The sequence below is a fragment of the Etheostoma cragini genome, chromosome 17, assembly GCF_013103735.1.
Source record: "Etheostoma cragini isolate CJK2018 chromosome 17, CSU_Ecrag_1.0, whole genome shotgun sequence".
In the NCBI taxonomy this organism is placed as follows: Eukaryota; Metazoa; Chordata; class Actinopteri; order Perciformes; family Percidae; genus Etheostoma; species Etheostoma cragini.
In genome coordinates, this window is record NC_048423.1 from 19,188,247 (window position 1) to 19,207,550 (window position 19,304).

Genomic DNA, 19,304 nt, shown 5'->3' on the forward strand with positions numbered 1-19,304 from the left:
CCCCCCCCCCCCCTCCTCCTTCTTTCTTTGTGGCGTTTTGCATGAATCTGAATGATAAGGGTCCATAATGCTCCCTGGACCTGTGTTTGATTTAATGGCTTTACAGCAAAAAATGTGTTGAAAACGTTCAGTATGTCAGTGCATGCCCAGTAGATTATCTTGTGTTTTGTCCTTTGTTGAACACCATTTGTTTTGTGTGTGTGTGTGTGTGTGTGTGTGTGTGTTTTGTCTAATCTGAATAATGTACTGCATGATTTTTAACCACACTGGGAGGGGTTGCAGCTTTCATTCTAATATCTAGATGAAGATGAAGGGATGCATTGCCACAAGTCAGATTTTAGACTAATAGGTAAAGTGTCCTATGTTTAAATGTGTATGGGGGAAACACCTTTAATGGGTCAGCCTGTTACACTCACATACACACAGACACACACGCATTTGACATATGTTCTCTCTGACAAAAATGCTCTCTCCTATCAAAGTCTTAGATGTTGTAGACACGTGTGTAACATAATGTTCTTTCTTTCTTTCTTTCTTTCTTTCTTTCTATACCTGCTACATTGCATAAAACATTAACTAATGTACTGAGAACATTGTAAAAGAAAATCTCATTTTTAGCTTGCTGTTCATATTATCCCATTAGAAGTTTTCTCTTTATTATTTATTTACTTTTTTACGGCGTAATTAATGCTTGCTTTGTCGTTTGGCATGAGCTGAAACCATGACGCATGCTTATAGCTGCCACACACACTGACGTGACAACATGCTACTTCTTCCTTTAAATACGTTATAGAATGCCATGTCTTTCTACAATGGCAAATTAAGTGAAGCAGGCACCACACCATCACTTTTCTCTCCAAATATGTGTGTGTGTGTATGTGTGTGTGTGAGTGTGTGTTTCCAGATAAGTGAGGGTGCGGTGTGTGAAGTCTTAGCCGTGGATTAAAGGCCTCACAGATAGGCTTGTAACCAGACTGCTGTCTGACATGACTTGATTGGATTACAGGAGGCGGTGTCTGTCCTGCCACCCACAGCCCACCCCACTCTCAACGGGTGGAGGAGACACTGTGGAACTGGGGTCACTGTGTGTGTGTGTGTGTGTGTGTTTTATTGCTATGCACATTCCTCTGACTAGAGCTGGTTAGTCTCCGGGTGGTGTTAGCCATGAGTGCTGATGGGAAGGTAGTACTGTAGGCATAATGTTCATATCCGTTTAACATTTGCTACTTTCTGTTATCATATGTAGAGCTGCAAAGACGATTCGAGTAGTTGGCAAAAATGTTTTTTCCAGTTCTATACTGACTGATGTTTACATGCATGCGCAAAAATAGTGTGATGTTAAAACCAATCCGCAATCATTCAAGTGATAGTACTGTAGGCATAGGCATCATTTACAGAGGGGACGGGATTTATTGGTTTGAGTCTTTATTTTTTTTTTTAAACAAACGTTAAATATTCTCTGAGTCCAGCATCTTAAATGAATGCTTTCCAGTTATTTTGCCTTTGAGTTTTCCGCTACACTCCCGAGATAATGGCATATGGTAATTTATGGTGTAGTACAACACATTACAACTTCTGTTTAACAAGTCTAACTACTCTCCTAACATTTAGCCTGATCCAGTCTATACAGGCTATCATGCTATGGTTTGATGCCGGGATTTTAGACTGCTAATAACTGATATTTCATGCAACTTTATGTGCAAAATGTAGTGCAGGGCAAAATAGGTGACTGTTAAGTTTTTATTCATGGACTTAAATGGCTTAACTTCAGGTTTTATAAACTGTTGATCAGAATTGAAACGAGTATGGATTTATCGATTAGTTGACCAACAGAAAATATGTGGAATTTAACTGATTGTTCAGATGTTTTTGTCAACCAAATATGGCAATATTGGTCCAGCCTCTTTCTTCAGTGACTTAATATATTTGTATTCATCTTTTTATTAAAGAATAGGATTTCACATCAAATTCAGTTGCACATTCTGAGAATTTCTTTTTTTACTTATTAAAAAAATCAAATAAACTAAAGTTAACATCAAAGTGGTGCAACATTAAAACAAGACAAAGCAAAACAAAACAAGTAAAAAAAAAAAGAAAGAGTGTGGCAAGAACACCGTCAGGCTGACCACCACCCGCCCCACACTGTCCCAACCGCCTGACCCCATCCCATGCTCCTCCACCCCATGCTACTTTATATATCTTGTTAGGTGGAACACTTTAGGACTGTTTGTCAGGACAGGACATAGAAAGACATCACCTAGGGATTTCAGAACTTGTGACAAGCATTTTTCAGTTTTTTGACATTTTATTGACGAATGTATACATTGAAAAATTAACAGATCCGTGGATAGGGAAACTAATACTGTAGTTATAGCTACAGCCTTTACTTTCAATGGGGGTGGGCTAAAGCTAATGCCCCTACAAAGCTTAACATGCTATAACCCAATCAGTGTCACATTGCCTTTAAAAGCCAGGCGTTTGTACCTTGGTGCATTGCTGTTATGATGTTGGATCTGCAAAGCTAATATTTTTATTTTGAATCCTGTGCATGTTTTGCAGCATGTTAGGCCGCATTTTACTTATGCTCTATAATTTCACTTATTCGGGTGAACTTATAGAGAACAAATAAATATATATTTTTTCCAGCTATGTACCGACCATGTTTGCATGCAACAGTGTGATGACAAAACATATCTGCAATCCTTCAAATGATATTCACCTTAAAATGTTTCATGACAGATTTTCTGAGAAAATGTAGTCAGTTTGTGCTTGTTAATGTTCAATTATGTACAATAAATACACGGTGCAATACTTTATCAGCTACACGTGCAAAGGTGTTATTTAGTCAATGCTGCTACTTGCACACTGTACTATTTATGTTGGCACTGTCTACAACAGAATTTGTAGGGCCTACAATCTATCTGAAACACGTTTTTCAACCTAATCTTACTTCATTTCTAGTTAATGTTTTTATTATTTATTACTTCATGTGAGTGTATACACTTGTTGACTTGCTCTTTTCTTACTTTTATTTTACCAGCGAGCAACTGCAACTGACTCATTTCCCTGAAAGGAATAATAATGCTAAACTGGGCTAAAAAGAGGAATAAAAAACAACTTTTGGAAATTGATGTTAATGTCCAAAGAAATTTGAAAAAAATCCAACCTTTAAGGTCTCCAATTTTCCTTCTGAATGAATAATGTATTCTAAATAAATAAATGTTTTCCCTCAAAATACAGGGGGCATAAGTATACACATCCCTGTGTTAATTCCCATAGTGGCAGGCAGAGTTTTATTATTAAAGGCCAGTTATTTCATGGATCAGGATACTATGCATCCTGATAAAGTTATCTTGGCCTTTGGAATTAAAATACCCCCCCTCCCCCCACATCATCTCATACCCTTTACCATACCTAGAGATTGGCATGGTGTTATTTCAGTTAGCTTAATAGCTGGTTTGATTTGAATTGAGAGGTGATCTTATGGACAGTTCCCCATACCAATCGTGAGATATGGTGAAGGACATATGATGGTGATGGTGTGGGGCTATTTTAATTCCAAAGGCCAAAGGAAATTGGTGTCCTTAAAGGTTGGATTTTTCCTAATTGTTTTACTTAAGGCATTGAGATAAATTTCCATTACGTTTTTTTTGTTCTTCTTTTTTTTAGTCAACTTCAGCACGGATGTGTAAACTTATTCAATCCACTGTAACTGTATATCACGAAATCTCAACACATGACTTGGTCCCAATATGACTGCATTCAGAGGCATCAAATTATCATGTTGAATGATTGTCCAGCCCTACTGATGAGTTTGTCTGTTGATATCCAGATCCTTTCATAATCTAAGCCAAGGCTCAGCTCTGTGTGGTAAACCGAGCGCAAAGATGTGGATGCAACGCGAGTCCACTTGAGCTGATTAGTGTGTGAAGTGTGCTTGTTATGTATCCAGCCCTCATACTTGATTACCGCTGGCGCTTTACCACCGGCGGGCGGCTGTGTACAGAGACACTGCTGGGGCCTGATGTGTCCGGTGACCAATGGAAACAGGGAAAACATTATCCACTGCTGTTTTAAAAACAAGAAAAGCCCAAAAAAATTATGGGATGAATTTAAAGACACACGACACACATTTATCTTCTGTGTCTGATCTTATAAAATTAATATTAGGGCTGGGTTTCAACAATGATTTCCCAAATCCATAGGCGTAATTTAAGGTGCAGTAGAAGGCACACGTTGCAGAAAAAAATCAACAGAATGCAGCAAAGGAAGTGTTTGATATGCTTCAAATTTCAATTTTGCTAAAAAAGTGGAGACCTTAACCCCCCAACCCTCGAAATGTTGAACCCCCCAGTTACAGCCCTGCTTCCATTCTGATTCACAAGGTGGCGATTCGATAAAGTTTCCAATTCAATAAGAGTTAGGTTAGGGGAAATTTCAGTTCCAATGGCAATTTTGCTTGGATATAAAAGAGATTCTCATAGAACTTCTACTGTAAATTGCACAAGCAAGAAGCCACCCTCAAATATGTATAGTATATTTATATAAAGATCTACAGTATATACAGTGTATATTTATGTATTTGTATATATGCAGGAGTAACCTTGAGCACCCCTCTTAATATATGCACCTTAGTCTTCCACAAACCTACGGAAAACACTGCCCCCCCCCCCAACAAGTTTATTGTTGGTTAAATCAATATCAGATCACTCAAACGAAAGAAAAAAAAGATTTTAATTGGAGAATAGATTATTTTTACCTAGCCCTATTTCCTGATATACTGGTTAAAAAAATGAGATATTAATAACCCCCTCTTTAAATCTCGTTTAATTGAATATATCAACAAAATGCTAAAACAAATCTTGAGCCTTGTTTTTTTCAATGGTCAGATTCTTCGCTTCCAAATATATGCCAACTAACGCGCATTAAATTAGATATAGCCCAATTATCATATTAAAAAATTGAATGACAGAAAACTTGCAATACATTTTTTTACAAGTTCATGTGAGTAATCAGCTGGTAAGGTTTCATGGTGATATCTGTAAGTTAAAAATGTTGACCTATTCACCTTCAGTGTCTAGCTTTAATGATTAAAACTTAAAAAAATGACCTGCAGTAGTCCCATGTATCCTGAAAATATCTACCACCTCATCTAACTTTATCCTCTTTCTTACATGCCCTTCTTTTGTCTTCATTTTCTCACCCTCGTTTGTACTTGCCAATTTAATTTGTTATTCCATATGCTGTATTATTGGACACGCTCCTCCATAATGCATGCATTGTTACAAGAATCCCTCAGTAATGGTAGGACTGAATCTAATACGGGTTTGTGATTTTGTGTGTGTGTATGTGTGTGTGTGTCTGTGTGTGTGTGTGTTGGGAGGGGGTGATATAGCCTGCTGTGATTCTCCATCTGGCCTGTGCGGTATTGGAATGGACCATCCTGCTTTTTGCCAATGCCGGGGCCCAGAGTAAGCTTCACTTTAAAGGATCAATTCTTTTATTATTGAAGTAGGTCTCGGTAGTGCCGGCTAATACATTCTGCATTGATCTCCCCCCGCACCCTCAAAACCTTTATTGCCATTCCTTCCAGCGAGGCTCGCATTTAAAAAAAAAAAAAAAAAAGATATCTTCAGCAGAATAAAGATTTTACAAAGTGACCAGAGGACAAATAAGCGTATAAACTGGGGTATTCACATCTTACTGGGGAGAGGAAAGACAGAGGGCAGAACGAGGCGCCGGAGATGCCAGCAGGCATTTTGAATATCATTACCAGCTTTGCGGGGAGAAATTGAAATCATGAGCAAAAGGAAAAGTACCTGGTAATTAAAAGTGTCTCGCTGCGCCAAGGCTTTGATACCTGCTCGGGAAAAAGTAGACGCAGTGTGTGTTAGTGGCTGGATGTAGATTCTGTGGCTGCACATGTTACGGTGAGGCTTGAGATAAAGCAGAGGATGTGAGAGTGTGTTTTGCTCCCTTTTTTTTCTCTTCTGTCTGGAAGATGTCTGTTGATGACAAGCTGTACGCCATGTGTGTGTGTGTGTGTGTGTGTGTGTGTGTGTGTATTTTAGCATTAGACCAACACAGGCAGATTCTGAAACTTATTTTATTGGATTTAGGCTCTAAATAGCCATTTTCTTACGCAACTTCATGTCCACAATTTAGTACATTTGACTGTATTTACAACTCGAGCCAAACGGAATGGAAAATAACACAAGTACTTTTTCCATGCAACTTCTGAAACAGCGTGTGTGTGTGTGTGTGTGTTTGTATATACAGTATATGCGTGTGTTTGTTTGTCTGTATGTGTGTGTGTGTGCGTGTGCATGTAGGAGGGTGCATGTGTGTGCACGTGCGCAGGTGTGTGTGCGGGGTGTGTGTGTGTGTGTGTGTGTGTGTGTTATTACTATGCACATTCCTCTGACTAAAGCTGGTTAGTCTCCAGGTGATGTTAGCCATGCATGCTGATGGGCAGGTAGTACTGTAGGCATAGGCATCATTTACAGAGGGGATGGGGGGGTTACAGACCCCCAATAATTAAAACTGGCCAGTGCAACCCCCCCCCCCCCCCCCCCCAAAAAAAAAAAACGTTTTGTAATTATCTCTCCGTAAATTGAGCAATTTGGACCATTTCTTGATTCAGAAAAGACAGAAATTGTTGCAGAAAAATTCCCGAGAATTCAGAATGTGATTTGTTTGCCGTTCATTTATTTAGCCCAAAACCCACCCAAATGTTGTAGAAATAATGTTCAAATTCATTCATCGTTTGTCACTTTCTGTAACAATGCGTAGAGTTGCAAAGGTGAATCGATTAGTTGGAAAAATTTACCTTAATCGACTATTTTGACAATCGATTTATCGGTTTGAGTCATTTTTTATTTTTCTATAAACGTAGATTAAATTCTCCGATTCCAGCTTCTTCAATTTAACTATTTCCCAGTCATTTTTCTATTGGGTTTTCCACTACAATCCCAAGATAATGGCACATGGTAATATACAGTGTAGTGTAGCACAATACATTACAACTTCTGTTTAACAAGTCTAACTACTCTAACATTTGTCTTACTACAGTTTAAGAGCTAAAAACAGAGAGGAAATAATTTGATAGTGTGGTGTGTACATATCAATGCTGCCCCTTGCAAAATTATGATCTGCATAAAAACACTAATAGTCACACAAATTGCATCTTTGCTATCTCCTTCCTAGACACACCTCAGGCCTTTTTCCCTTCGGGGAAACATGTTCTAGTGTTTTTCTCTCCTCTATGACAATAAAGTGAATATCTTTGAGTTGTGGACAAAACAAGACAATTGAGGACTTTGGGAAACCCTGATCGACATTTTTTTTTTTAACCATTTTCCTACAGAATATACACCAAATATCGAATTGATTGACCGATAAAATAATCAACAGAAGAAATCGACAATGATAAAGAACTGTTAGTTGCAGCACCAATCATACGCAATAGCACTGTTAACCCTCTGAGTTACATTTTACAATGTCTTCTCCCAACAAACACAAAAAAGAATTACCTCTGAGGACAAAAGACACACTGGCGAGTCCAAGAGATGTCCAAGAGATTGCACCACTCCTGCTCAAAAAGTGATATTAACATTTCCTTTTAGACATATTGACTATTTCATTCATACGTGTTATGCCACTGTTGTGAACCCAAGACTTTTATGAACTCATTTCAAGCGCCAAAACAACGTAGTGGTGTTATGTGTTTTCTGAAGATATTTTTAGAACAATTTCAAAAATCGAGAACATCAACTTTCCAGCATCAGGGCCAACTTATCACTGTGCACATTGCTCTGGAACAAATTTGGGCCTCACTTTACAGAAAGCTGAGTTTGTTCTCAACATTTTGACATGAAACACACAGGGATCAGTTGAATGCAAATACCATTAAAAAAGGTGAATTAAAAAAGATATATAAAAAAAAAAAATGCCCATAGAACACTGAGGGTCACTTGGATTTTATTGGAAGACTCATGAAGAACCCAAGAACAAAGACCACATGCTACCGCCATGTCTTAGCCGAATGTGTCCTAGGTTTGCTGCCCCGCGGAGCAGCCGCAACACACTTTGACGTGGCTGTATCCAAATCAAACCGTGAGGCATGCGTGCCAGACCCTTATTGAACAAATTTGCGCCAGTGAAGCCGGCAGTCGAGGACATTAATGATCTGGACCCAGTGGGGTCTGGCGCTCGGCGCCCACAGGCTAACCGCTCAATCCCCAATCAATAGCTTTTTATTAAAATTGTTTGCGAGGCAACACAAATCCATATTGTTTTGCCTCGGACAGGGGCGCCTGTGTGAAATACGTCGGACATATTTATATATTTCTTTCCAGATGAATGCGGAAAATGATTGGTTGATATGCATGAGGGGGATAAAAACAGAGGGGCCAGTGGTTTGGCATTATTGGAATATCCATTTCAACATTGATTTTCATAAGAGATGCATTTGTGATCATCTTATTTTGTCTTCCCACAATAGGGTTGAATTACATTGCGTATTATCCCAGGTATTAAGGCCAAATTAATAACACAAGTCATTATAATACTTATGTCTAATGATATGCTACGAGGGCCCTATTGATTCAGCCGAGATGCATCTATAGGGGAAGAGGCTTGGAGCTTTGCCTGGCAACAGGAGCTGCCAGTGTGCTCAGCTCAGAGTGTGGAGTGGCAAAAAATAAGATCAGCAGCCGCAGAACACGTCTGAATCCGCAATCTGCATTCAGTGGCATTTCATGTTTTAAAAATCCAGTCGGTGGCCAATGATGATGTGGCTTTGTTATTGTGTCTGCTTTCCCCCGTTTTCCTCACACAACGAGCCTTGTGACGCTACGTAACCCCGTGACGCTGCAGTAGCACAACTGTGCCTGAAGTTTAGATCCATTCAACAGCGTAGTGTGTCCCTCTGTGTCGTGCTGTTCTATTTATTAGTTCCTCTTTTTGAATCCCTATGAAGATGATCAAGACAGGACAGCCATGGATTTGTTTTACTATTATTATTTTTTTTTTGCAAAACCATAGGTGTAATTCACAGGGAGGATGCCCCCCCCCCCCCATAGTAAAAAAAAATTGCCAGTGCAAACCCCCCATCCCCCAAACAAAAATTATTATAACTGCCTTTGCATAGATCAAGAAATCTGCTCCATACATTGTTGCAGAAAAATCCACCAGAATACAGAGATCTCTCAACGCAGGTTTCTTCTCAGCAGTGTACACTTATCTTTAGAAAGTTTAAATCCAACATGACATGCATTCTCTGTGTGTCCAATGTTGGTTCCCTGATTTAGGACAGAATTGGGCAGAAAAAAGTGTAAATGTCGCCCCTTTTACCTAGAACTAAGTACAGAAGGACCTTTTATTGACACAGGTGATCCCTTTGGGTGCATTCAAGCAAGGCCTTTGCGTTAGCCGTGCCCTTCTGATTTACTGTACTTACTTTATTTGATAGTTTCAGAAAGGCGTACCTGTGTCTGCATTAGATATCATGCAGGCCTATACTCTTTTGTAGCATGTTGCAGTCATCGGTTTAGGCTGTCTGTGTTGTTTATACTATTCTTAAGGGAGTCTTCTTGGCCATGTCGCCCTTGAAAATACAATTAAATGAGTCTTTTACCTTCTTATGTATATGCAAATTTGTTCATTAGGATGGATAAACCCCTTGAGATGTACAGTATCACTCATTACATAACAGGAGTGAAAGAAAATGAAATATAAAAATAAAAACATAATTTGTCCGACAAGGCTTTTAAACTCACACAGGCAAAAGAGCACACATCCCACTTGTTCTGTCATCACTTCCCTGGTTACAAGATCATTTTAGAATTCATTTTAGAAATTGGGGTCCTTACATTTAGAGCCTTGCACAGACAAGCGCCTCCTTACATGTCTGACCTGGTACAGCTTCTTCCCCGGTGTCTGACGTCATCAGGTCAGATGCTGTCAGTGGTCCCCCCGCACTCATTTTGAAACCAGAGGGGATCGATGTTTTCAGGCCGTGGCACAGAGGCTGTGGAATGCACCGCCGCTCTCTTTGCGTTCTTCACATGCGGTTGATTCTTTCAACAAGCAGGTTGACTTGGCTATTCATGCAGGCTTTTAGTAAGACAAGGGGTTTCATGGCTGTCCGATTTCATGTACCTATGTCTATCTTCTGTCATATTCCAATTGATTGTAAAGCCCTTTGTGATTTTTATATGTGAAAAGTGCTATTTAAATAAACATTACTGTATATAAGGTAACAGCAACAAACATTACAACACATGCATGTGTTTATCTTTACATTACAACCACTAAATGGCCAAGATGGCCAATAATAAGTAAATGGGAGGGGATCTCTAACTACAGTCAGTAGGCATAAGGATTGACTGCATCAATAATGATGGCAGTTCATCTGAAAGTGAGCAGACAGGGCATGTTTATAAAAAAACAAATAATGAAATGAAATGCTTAAATACAAGTAAGAAGAAACATAAAGATGGTGAGAGGTGTGAGGAGAAACTACTGAGTAGCTATGGGGAAAACTGTAAAGGGGGACAAAATGTGGTTTTGTTTGTTTCCAAATCAGGCAGGAGACAATCCACACGTAAAAAAACCAATATCTTACAAGCATTTAGATGTGTGTACAGTATGTAAGGCTGATTTGGAGTCAAGCGATGGTAGAAGTGGAGTATTTAGACGCTCGTGTCTATAACACTACTTACCTGTGGCGTTCAAAGTCCTCGAGCCCTCGAGAGTTTTGTTCAACTCATTTTGTCCCGACTGGATCCACCTTGGTCTTGTGAGTCTTAATGCACGTGTTCATTATGCAGTCATACATTTGTTGTCAACGTCAATGTCAATTTTACTGGTACGCTGTAGCGCCTTTCATTACACGTCAACCCAAAGTGCTCTACAATAAAAGAAAGAAAAAAAGAAACACATCAAAACAAAGCATGCATTGAAAAGAATACACTGACACAAACATGCAAGTGCGATCATAGAAATTCACACACACACACACACTACTATAGACGTAATAATTCAAATGATTTGTCAACATATTGTTGGTTTCTCCATGCACCGTTCAGCCTTTTTGTTCTCCCATAAAAGGGAAGAAGGCTGAGTTTGGTGCCTCTAAAGGTGAGGGGATGGTTAAGGTGCAGTTACAAACAAGCACCAAAAGAGGGCAACATGATGTCAGAATTGTCCCCCACCTCCACCTGCACCAGCACCAGCACCGTCGCCACCACCTCTACCTCCTTCTGTAGCTGAGTGCCAGCCAGTGAACAGGGAAGACGGTGTGCGTGTGTGTGTGTGTGTCTGTGTGTGTGTGTGTGTGCGTGTGTGTGTTTGTGTGTGTATGTGTGTGTGTGTGTGTGGGGGGGGGGGGGGGGGGGGGGGGGGGGGGGGGGGGATTGTGGGTGCCGGGTTAAACGTGTAAGTAATAATAATTTACATTTACGCCTGGAACGGCTTCCCTGACGCGTTGTCAGTCTGCAGTTCAAAGCCCTCCTCCACTCTCCCAGGCAACAAAGCCAGGCGTCTTGTCACGCAGGCGGCGGATAGCGCGGCGGAGTGGATGAACTTCTTCACAGTCAAGGTGTCATTATGGGAGACCTTGCCTTGGTGCGGCGGCCCACTTAAAAAAAAAAAATTTAAATAAAAGGGATGGTGTTGCCATGGGGTAGAGGTAGAGGAGGTGGGGGAAATGAATAATGCCACTCTCCCTTCTTCTTTCTTGCACATGTCGTCCTCGGGACTCGTCTTCCGGACCCCCTAAAACGTGGCTTTGGGCCTCGGCCAGGGGACGCTCAGACGCAGAACAGCTTCCATGGCGCTGTCGATTAGGAATTTGAGTCGTGATTTGACAGTCATGCATTTGCTCTCACACGGAAACCGTTTTCCGTCCCCTTTTCCTCGCACCCTTTGATTCTTTGATGAGGGCCGATGCTTATTGAAAAAACAAGGCACCAAAGAGCGGTAATAGATCACATGCTAACGGACACCTTTTGCCATCCCTTGTTTTTTTGTGCTGTACAAATCCCACAGCCCATTTGTTCTATGATGTGACAGCATTGATGATAGGGGGACAGATGTCTTACCAGCCTAGCCCTTGGTGCCAACAACTACCCCCCCACCCTCCCCACCCTATGCCCCGACACACACGCACACACAAACACACACACACACACACACACACACACACACTCACACAGACACACACAAAACAGTTTGCCCCCGTTCGGCTGGGAGTTGACCGCAGAGCACAGCTGCATTGCTCAAGTACCCCCCCCCCCCCCCCCCTCTCTAGCTCTGTGTGTATTTTTCTTTTTATCTCTTCTTTTGAGCGGAATTGCTTTGGGTGTGAACTGACAATAAAGTTGTATTGTTCCTCAAATTTGGACTTCAGTTCAGTTAGTCTGGTTATCGACAACCTTCAACTTCCGGGATTGCTCCGTTAATCTATTTACATGTATGTCCGTCCCCTTCCTCTTCCTTTTCTAACCTCCGGTGGATTTGTAAGGGCCAATGCTATGTTACCTGGTCCTCAGATCTCTGCAGGGTAAATCCAGACAGCTAGCTAGACTATCTGTCCAATCTGAGTTGTACACGTGTTCCACCAAAAAAGGTTTGCAGAGGCACCTCGGCTCTGTACTGTGTTTAGCCCCGCCCATGACAATTGTGATTGGTTTAAAGAAATGCTAAGGAACCAGAGTATGTTTTCTCCTCCGCAGCGCTGCGGAGGAGCGTCTCAATACTAGTACAGTACTTGAGTAAATGTACGTAGTTACATCCCACCACTGCCTGCATGGAAACAGGGGCACAGGGAAGCAGGGGAAGCCTCTTGGTGACTTGCCTTCTTTTTAATAAAAAAACAGCTGCTTATGTCTAATACTAGTATTTGTTAGTGTTATTAATAGGCACTAGGCCTAATTACATGTATTGCAATTGATTTCCAATGCAACAACTGTGATGCATAATACTACAGCCCTGCTTTAATGTAAAATAATCTAATTACGTTGGACACATTGCACAATTAGACTTGCGGAAACTACCAATTCAATCATCAATATGTTGACGGACAGAAAAAGGAATCGGCAACTAGGATGATACAATACAACTGTACTGTCAATTTACACTGAAATTCATTGCGCTCCCATTCAGCCCCGCTCAAAAAAGAAGAAACAAAAGAAGGAAAATTACACACAGCTACACAAATGGTACATGATGAAGACAAGTCAGTGATCAATGAATCACTTAATTTGGTGTCTTCGTTTTGTGCTTCTTGCGTTCAAGCATGTAATATCCTCGGGGTTTTGGACTCTTGATCAGATAAAAATGAGAACTTTAAAGACACATAACGTGGGCTGCTGGAAATTGCAACATATATTTATAGACATAAATACAACACGCACAAACAATAAATGACTGAATGAAATGAGAAAATAGTTGTTCGATGAATCAATAGTGGAAGTGATTGGCAGCTGCAATCCTAGAGCGAATATTTGGCAACACTTTATTTGAAGGTAGCTACATAAGAGTGAGATGACACTGTCATGACGTGTTCAAGACACATGAGCCCAAATCCTAACCCTAACCCTAATCCTAACCCCAACCCTAACCCTAACCCTAACCCTAATCCTTTTACCCTGCTCTGAGCAATTGGCCTTCTTTTAAACAGCTTTCATAGAACCAAGCCAGGTTTTTTAAGGTTTTTAAGTGTTTAATTGAAACCAGTGGCCCACTTGTGCCAGTGCAATTAAAAAAAATATGCATCGGATAAATCGTCAATGTACATAATTATTAGTTGCATCCTTATAGAGACGGCCAAAGCTGTGATTTTCTTTTTCATTGCTTGGAAAAACCAACTCATACGCCTGGCACTCCGCTGACCTCACACACACACACACACACACACACACACACACACACACACACACACACACACACACACACACACTCCATCTGCATCTTCTCCTGTAATGTTCCTAATCCCACGCATGCACACTACACAGGCAACAGCAGGTGCGTTTAGGCACACTGCATGTAAAACAAACTAATTCTTATCGTACGAACACTAAAAACAAACTCATTATAAATACATATCTTGTTCCCTTTTTTGTTCTTTGTGATAATTTATCTAGGCTAATGTGGAATGGATATTCATATTCAGACTTCTGCTGAAGTCGTCATTTGGTTTCACCAACACACACACACATTTATCACGATTGCCTTTTTTCCCCACTTCTTGCCAGGTTTTTTTAGAACATTTAGCTAATTGATTATCACAAGCCTTGGCCTTATCAGCAAACGGTTATTTTGTAAAATGAATATTCAAGAGAGATTTCTCCCCTCTTTGCCTTTGTAGTACATTATTTGTGGACAAAATATGCAAACACGGAGAAAGGCAGCTCTGCTTTTTCTGCCTCACTGCCTAATTACATTTTGCGCTCACACCTATACAGAGACACTACGCGTATTTATAGCGGAGGAGAATGAATTCACACACTCCCCCGGCTGCAGTCGCATGCCAGGCATCTGCTCATGAAGTGCCCCCCCCCCCCCCCAACCTTCTACAAGAGGAAAAGAGAGATTGAGCTCGAGAGTAAAAGAGAAAAAGAAGAGGGAGAAAGGAGCTTAATCGCTACTGTCTGTTTCATGCCCCCCCCCCTCACCCTTTAAAGATCCAGCGCCTGGCTCATCTCCTGTGTGATCAATTTGACTTGTTTATGTTTATGCGCCGTCGTACTTGTCGCCGTCGCCATCTTTGTGAGGACCCTCGTCAAGAGAGAGGAAATGGATGGCAGCGACGGGGGGGAGGAGAAGGAGGGAAGGATGGACCGACAGGTGGGGAAGGCGGTATGGGTGGGGGGGGATCAGAGAGTGAGGGATGGAGTGACAGAAGGAATTTGACAGACAGAAAAGCTAAAAGAGAGAGAGAGAGAGAGAGCAAAGGATGAAGGAGAGGGAGTGTGGGTCTTATCTGCAACATCCCCTTGTCATCACATATGTAGATGCCCCCCCTCCCCCTCCCGGTAATGTACCGTGCACTGCATTGACTTAAAAACCCGAGCACCTCTGCTGCACCCCGTTAGGCTGCGGCGGCTAATCGCTCTTGGCAGAACACACTCTCGCTTTAATTTTAGCCATAAAGACAACGAGAGGGGCGAAATGATACTTTAAAGAGCAGAGGAGAGTGCAGGCACAAAAAAAGAAGAAGGAGAAGAAGAAGAGGGGAATTAAAAGAGTAAAAAAAAAAGAACAGAGAGAAGAAGATGAAGAAGAGAGGGAGCGAGAGAAGCTGTGAAGGTGATTAGTTGTACTGGCGGATCTTGGCGGTGGAGGAGGTTGGAACACTAATCCTTGCTTTGGTTGGAGACATTTTCGCGCAGTAGGTCCCTTCTCTTTCGCCCCCCCCCCCATCTCTCAATTTTAAGCCCCGTGTCAAGCTCAAGCCCTTCTTTTCCAGCGCTCACTTGCTCTCATTTCCTCTGCCTTCTGGCAAGCCCTGCTATTTATACGAAAAATCATTTTTCTTTCTCTCCTTCTCTCTTTCTCCTTTTAATTCTTTCCCGGCGTATTTGATTTTCTGCCCTGCTTAGAGAAGGTGCCCAGATGAGTGGCAGCCAGCCAGGGCCTCGTCTCTTCTCCGCTCTCCCGCTCTCCCTCCCTCCCTCCCTCGCTTCCCTCCTCTTCCTCATCCTCCCTCACATGTGGCTTTTTCAACAGGGCCGCCGTCAGCACACAAACACATATCAAATTTGCATTGAGTAACGGTGGCGGGGCTGCTGCCGTCGTGTATCGATGACTAGCTCACGTTCGAAAAGCATTCCTTCCATTTTGCATAACCAGTGCAGCAATGTGAACTGGCCCTCTGCCCAGACAATAAGCCATCGATTTTACAGTATGACATCATTTATCCAGTGCATTATTTGATTGTTTTGGCTGGTTTCTAATTTGATGGATCTTGCTGGTGTCTCTTAAAATCATCAGCATCACTTTATTCTGCTTGAGCTGAAAAAAGAGAGAGGGGGAGTATATGTGGTTAGCACGCCACAGCTGATGGAAGCGTTCACTACGACTACCAGATGCTTCAAATGTGTGTCTTGAGCGAACGGTAATCAGGAACGAAACAACATACATATCGTAGCTTTGGCTGGCCTTGCTTCATCTAAAGAAAACTGCACTTTACACATATGCATTCATGCCAAAATCTCCAGGACCTGTCAATGCTTGGGGCCAGATATAATCCAAACTGCCATTGATTTGTTTGTCCTTTGGCCCTTTTCCACGATTTGGGAAGTGAATCATGGCTTTGTTTTTGTTGTTGTTGTTGTTGTTGTTGTTGTACGCCTTGGCATCATCTGTTTAATCCATACACTCCTCGTTTTCCATAAATAGCCGGGCAGAACTCGGCTTGGACCCGCTTGTGATGCTGAGCGCTTTTGTTCTCAAAAGGATGACAGCGGTGCTTGAGGTGCTTCATACACACGCACGCACGCACACACACACACACACACACACACACACACACACACACACACACACACACACACACACACACACACACACACACACACACACACACACACACACACACACACACGCAAACACAAACCCACCTTTAACTGCGCTTTTAGAGGCAAATTAAATTTGGAGAAAAACGCCGCAAAAAAACCCGAACAAAAACCAAAGATACACTTCCGTATCTGCGAGATCAAATTTCCCAATGTATGCAAGGCGCTGAGTGAGAAACACGTGAGCGTGTGAATTATGAAACACACTGATAAAAAGGTTTAGGTTACAGAGGTCTTACTGTAGCCATAACCTTTCGGCTCCTCCCGCACCTTTTTCCTCCATCTTTCCCCTGCAACAGTGGCCAAAATTAATTTCCCTGACCTTTGCATGGCCCGAAAAGCAAGGGGTCAAAAATCCAACATTCATTATGAAGCTGTTTTTATTTCACTGTAAAGTATGTGCGACTGGATAACGAGAACTTGGGGAATCCAAGTATGGAGTTTTTATTTCATGATGATCCCGGGAGGGGGGCAGAAGAAAATAGTTAGGGGGGAATAAACAGCCACCTGATCAGATGGGGAGGAGGTGAGGGGGTGTGTGTGTCTGAAACAGCACAAGAATGACTGAAGTGGTTGTGTTTTGCTAATGAGTGTGTGTGGGGAGATGAGAGATGCGACATATGGAGTCCGTGTGATGTAGACGTGGTCATTAAACAATCTGTCTTTTTGTGCATGCTTGAATGTAAATGCCGATATGCAGACAGTTTACATAGACTCAAGATTTTTTTTTATCACCTGCATGCTTTGAGGCTTCTTCGGCAGCGGGATTTTAATGTTTCATTCTGTAATCTCTTTTTAATTTGGAGCTAGCTGCTATATATCAACCTCAAACCTAAATTGGTCCTCTTCTTCTTTCAGAGAGGGGGGTTTGGGGCCTTGTATGCATTTTCTCGAGGTTGGTTTTATATAGTAATGCACACCAAGGCAATTGTGCCAGGTGCGTGCCATGGACGTAAATACTGTGTAAGCATGATAATTGTGCCACTTAGCGAGCCCAAGCTGTGTGGGTTTACCTCCAAATAACCTTCCCCAGCCAGGGAACCTGTGGCCAACAGCTGCCATGTAGCAGTATCAGGACTCAACGCTCTGTTTTTAATGTGCTATAGGCAGGGGGGTGGCAAATATTGCAATGTTTAGACCTACAGATGTAAGAAGGCCGAAAGGATCTTTGGATAACCCCGTTCATACGTTTCTATAGGGCAGAATCTGCTAAACCTCAGTGGTTGAACTGAGGGTTGAGGCTAGAAGGGATGCAGCTACGTCCGGAAGTAGCACAAATCTTCGCGACTCTAATCTAATCTAATAATATCAAATCACCCAGAAAAGGAGTGTTTTATTCCAAATCACAATCTTTTTGCTATACCTAAAGCTATAGTGCATATTTTCTGTCTCCTCCAAGTACTACCTCCAAGTACAAGTACTTGGATGACACAAGGTGTCATTACACCTTGTGTCATCCAAGTCTTACATGATCGTGCACGCGCCCCGCCCCTCCCTCATGCAGTTGCTAGTAGCCAAGGAGGACACGTCTGATTGAAGACAACACGATGGACTCTTCAGAAAAGGTATTTATCGTCACTCCAGTTTCTGCATGTGAAAGGTTGTCGGACGACACAATCTTCTAAACACAGCCATACTGAGAAATCCAGAGAGAGTTGTGTGGAGCCGATAGTCTTAATTAGCTTTGTAGCAACTCATTTGGAAACCGCTTGAATGTAACAGACGTTCATAAATATAAAAACGTTACGCACTAAAGCTTTAAGTAGTTGTTTTGGTGCCTAAACTTAACTGCCGCCTTAACTTTTTGCCAGATTAATCTCCTTTATTTGAAGTTAAAATGCAAGTTAGCTTGCATAATGCCGTAATAACTTCTCATAGAAATGGAAAACCAGGGCAAATTTGCCTGTGTGTGTGTGTGGGATTAGGACTATTACAGGAGAAGATGCAGATAAAGGTTCACACACAGTGTATGTTGGAAGCGAAATGACGACTTCAGCAGAAGTCTGCGCTGAATATCCATTCCACATTAGCCTAGATAGCGTATCACAAGGAACAACAGCGGAGCAGGAAATGTATTTCTAATGAGTATTATTTGATTGTGAAATAAGAAATAGTTTGTATCACACACGGTTTGTCTTAAAGCACCTGCTGTTGTGTGTGTAATGTACGTGGGATTAGGAATATTACAGGAGAAGATGCCAATAGTGCAGACAATATAGAAAGCTGCAATAGCTCCATAAATGTGGTTTACCTAGGATTACGATATGAGAAAAATATGCAATGACGTTGAATTTCGCGATTAATAGACATAGGCCTTTCTGCTGCTTTAGGTATTCTGCTACACATCACAACGAACTGCTTATATGAAGGCTATTAAATAGATTGTATGACTTAATTCTTGTGTTTCATACAGTATTAAAACATGTAGTGACTGATTTCTAGATTAAATATACCTATATCTCTAGTGCTAAGATCTGTCATACACAGCTAATTACAGTAATAATGATATAGGGCCTATGCTTGGATTAGACACATAGGAACTGACACACACACAGATACGGAACGCCCTACACATTATCATTGCCTGAAAGAGCTGAACAAGAACATCCCTTCAAATTTGTCCAAATGTCAGTCTTGCTAGTCAGTAATGGACTCCATTGGTGTCCGATGCTGCTTGATTGATGTCCCCCACTTCACCTCCCCCGGTACCAGAAACGACAAACT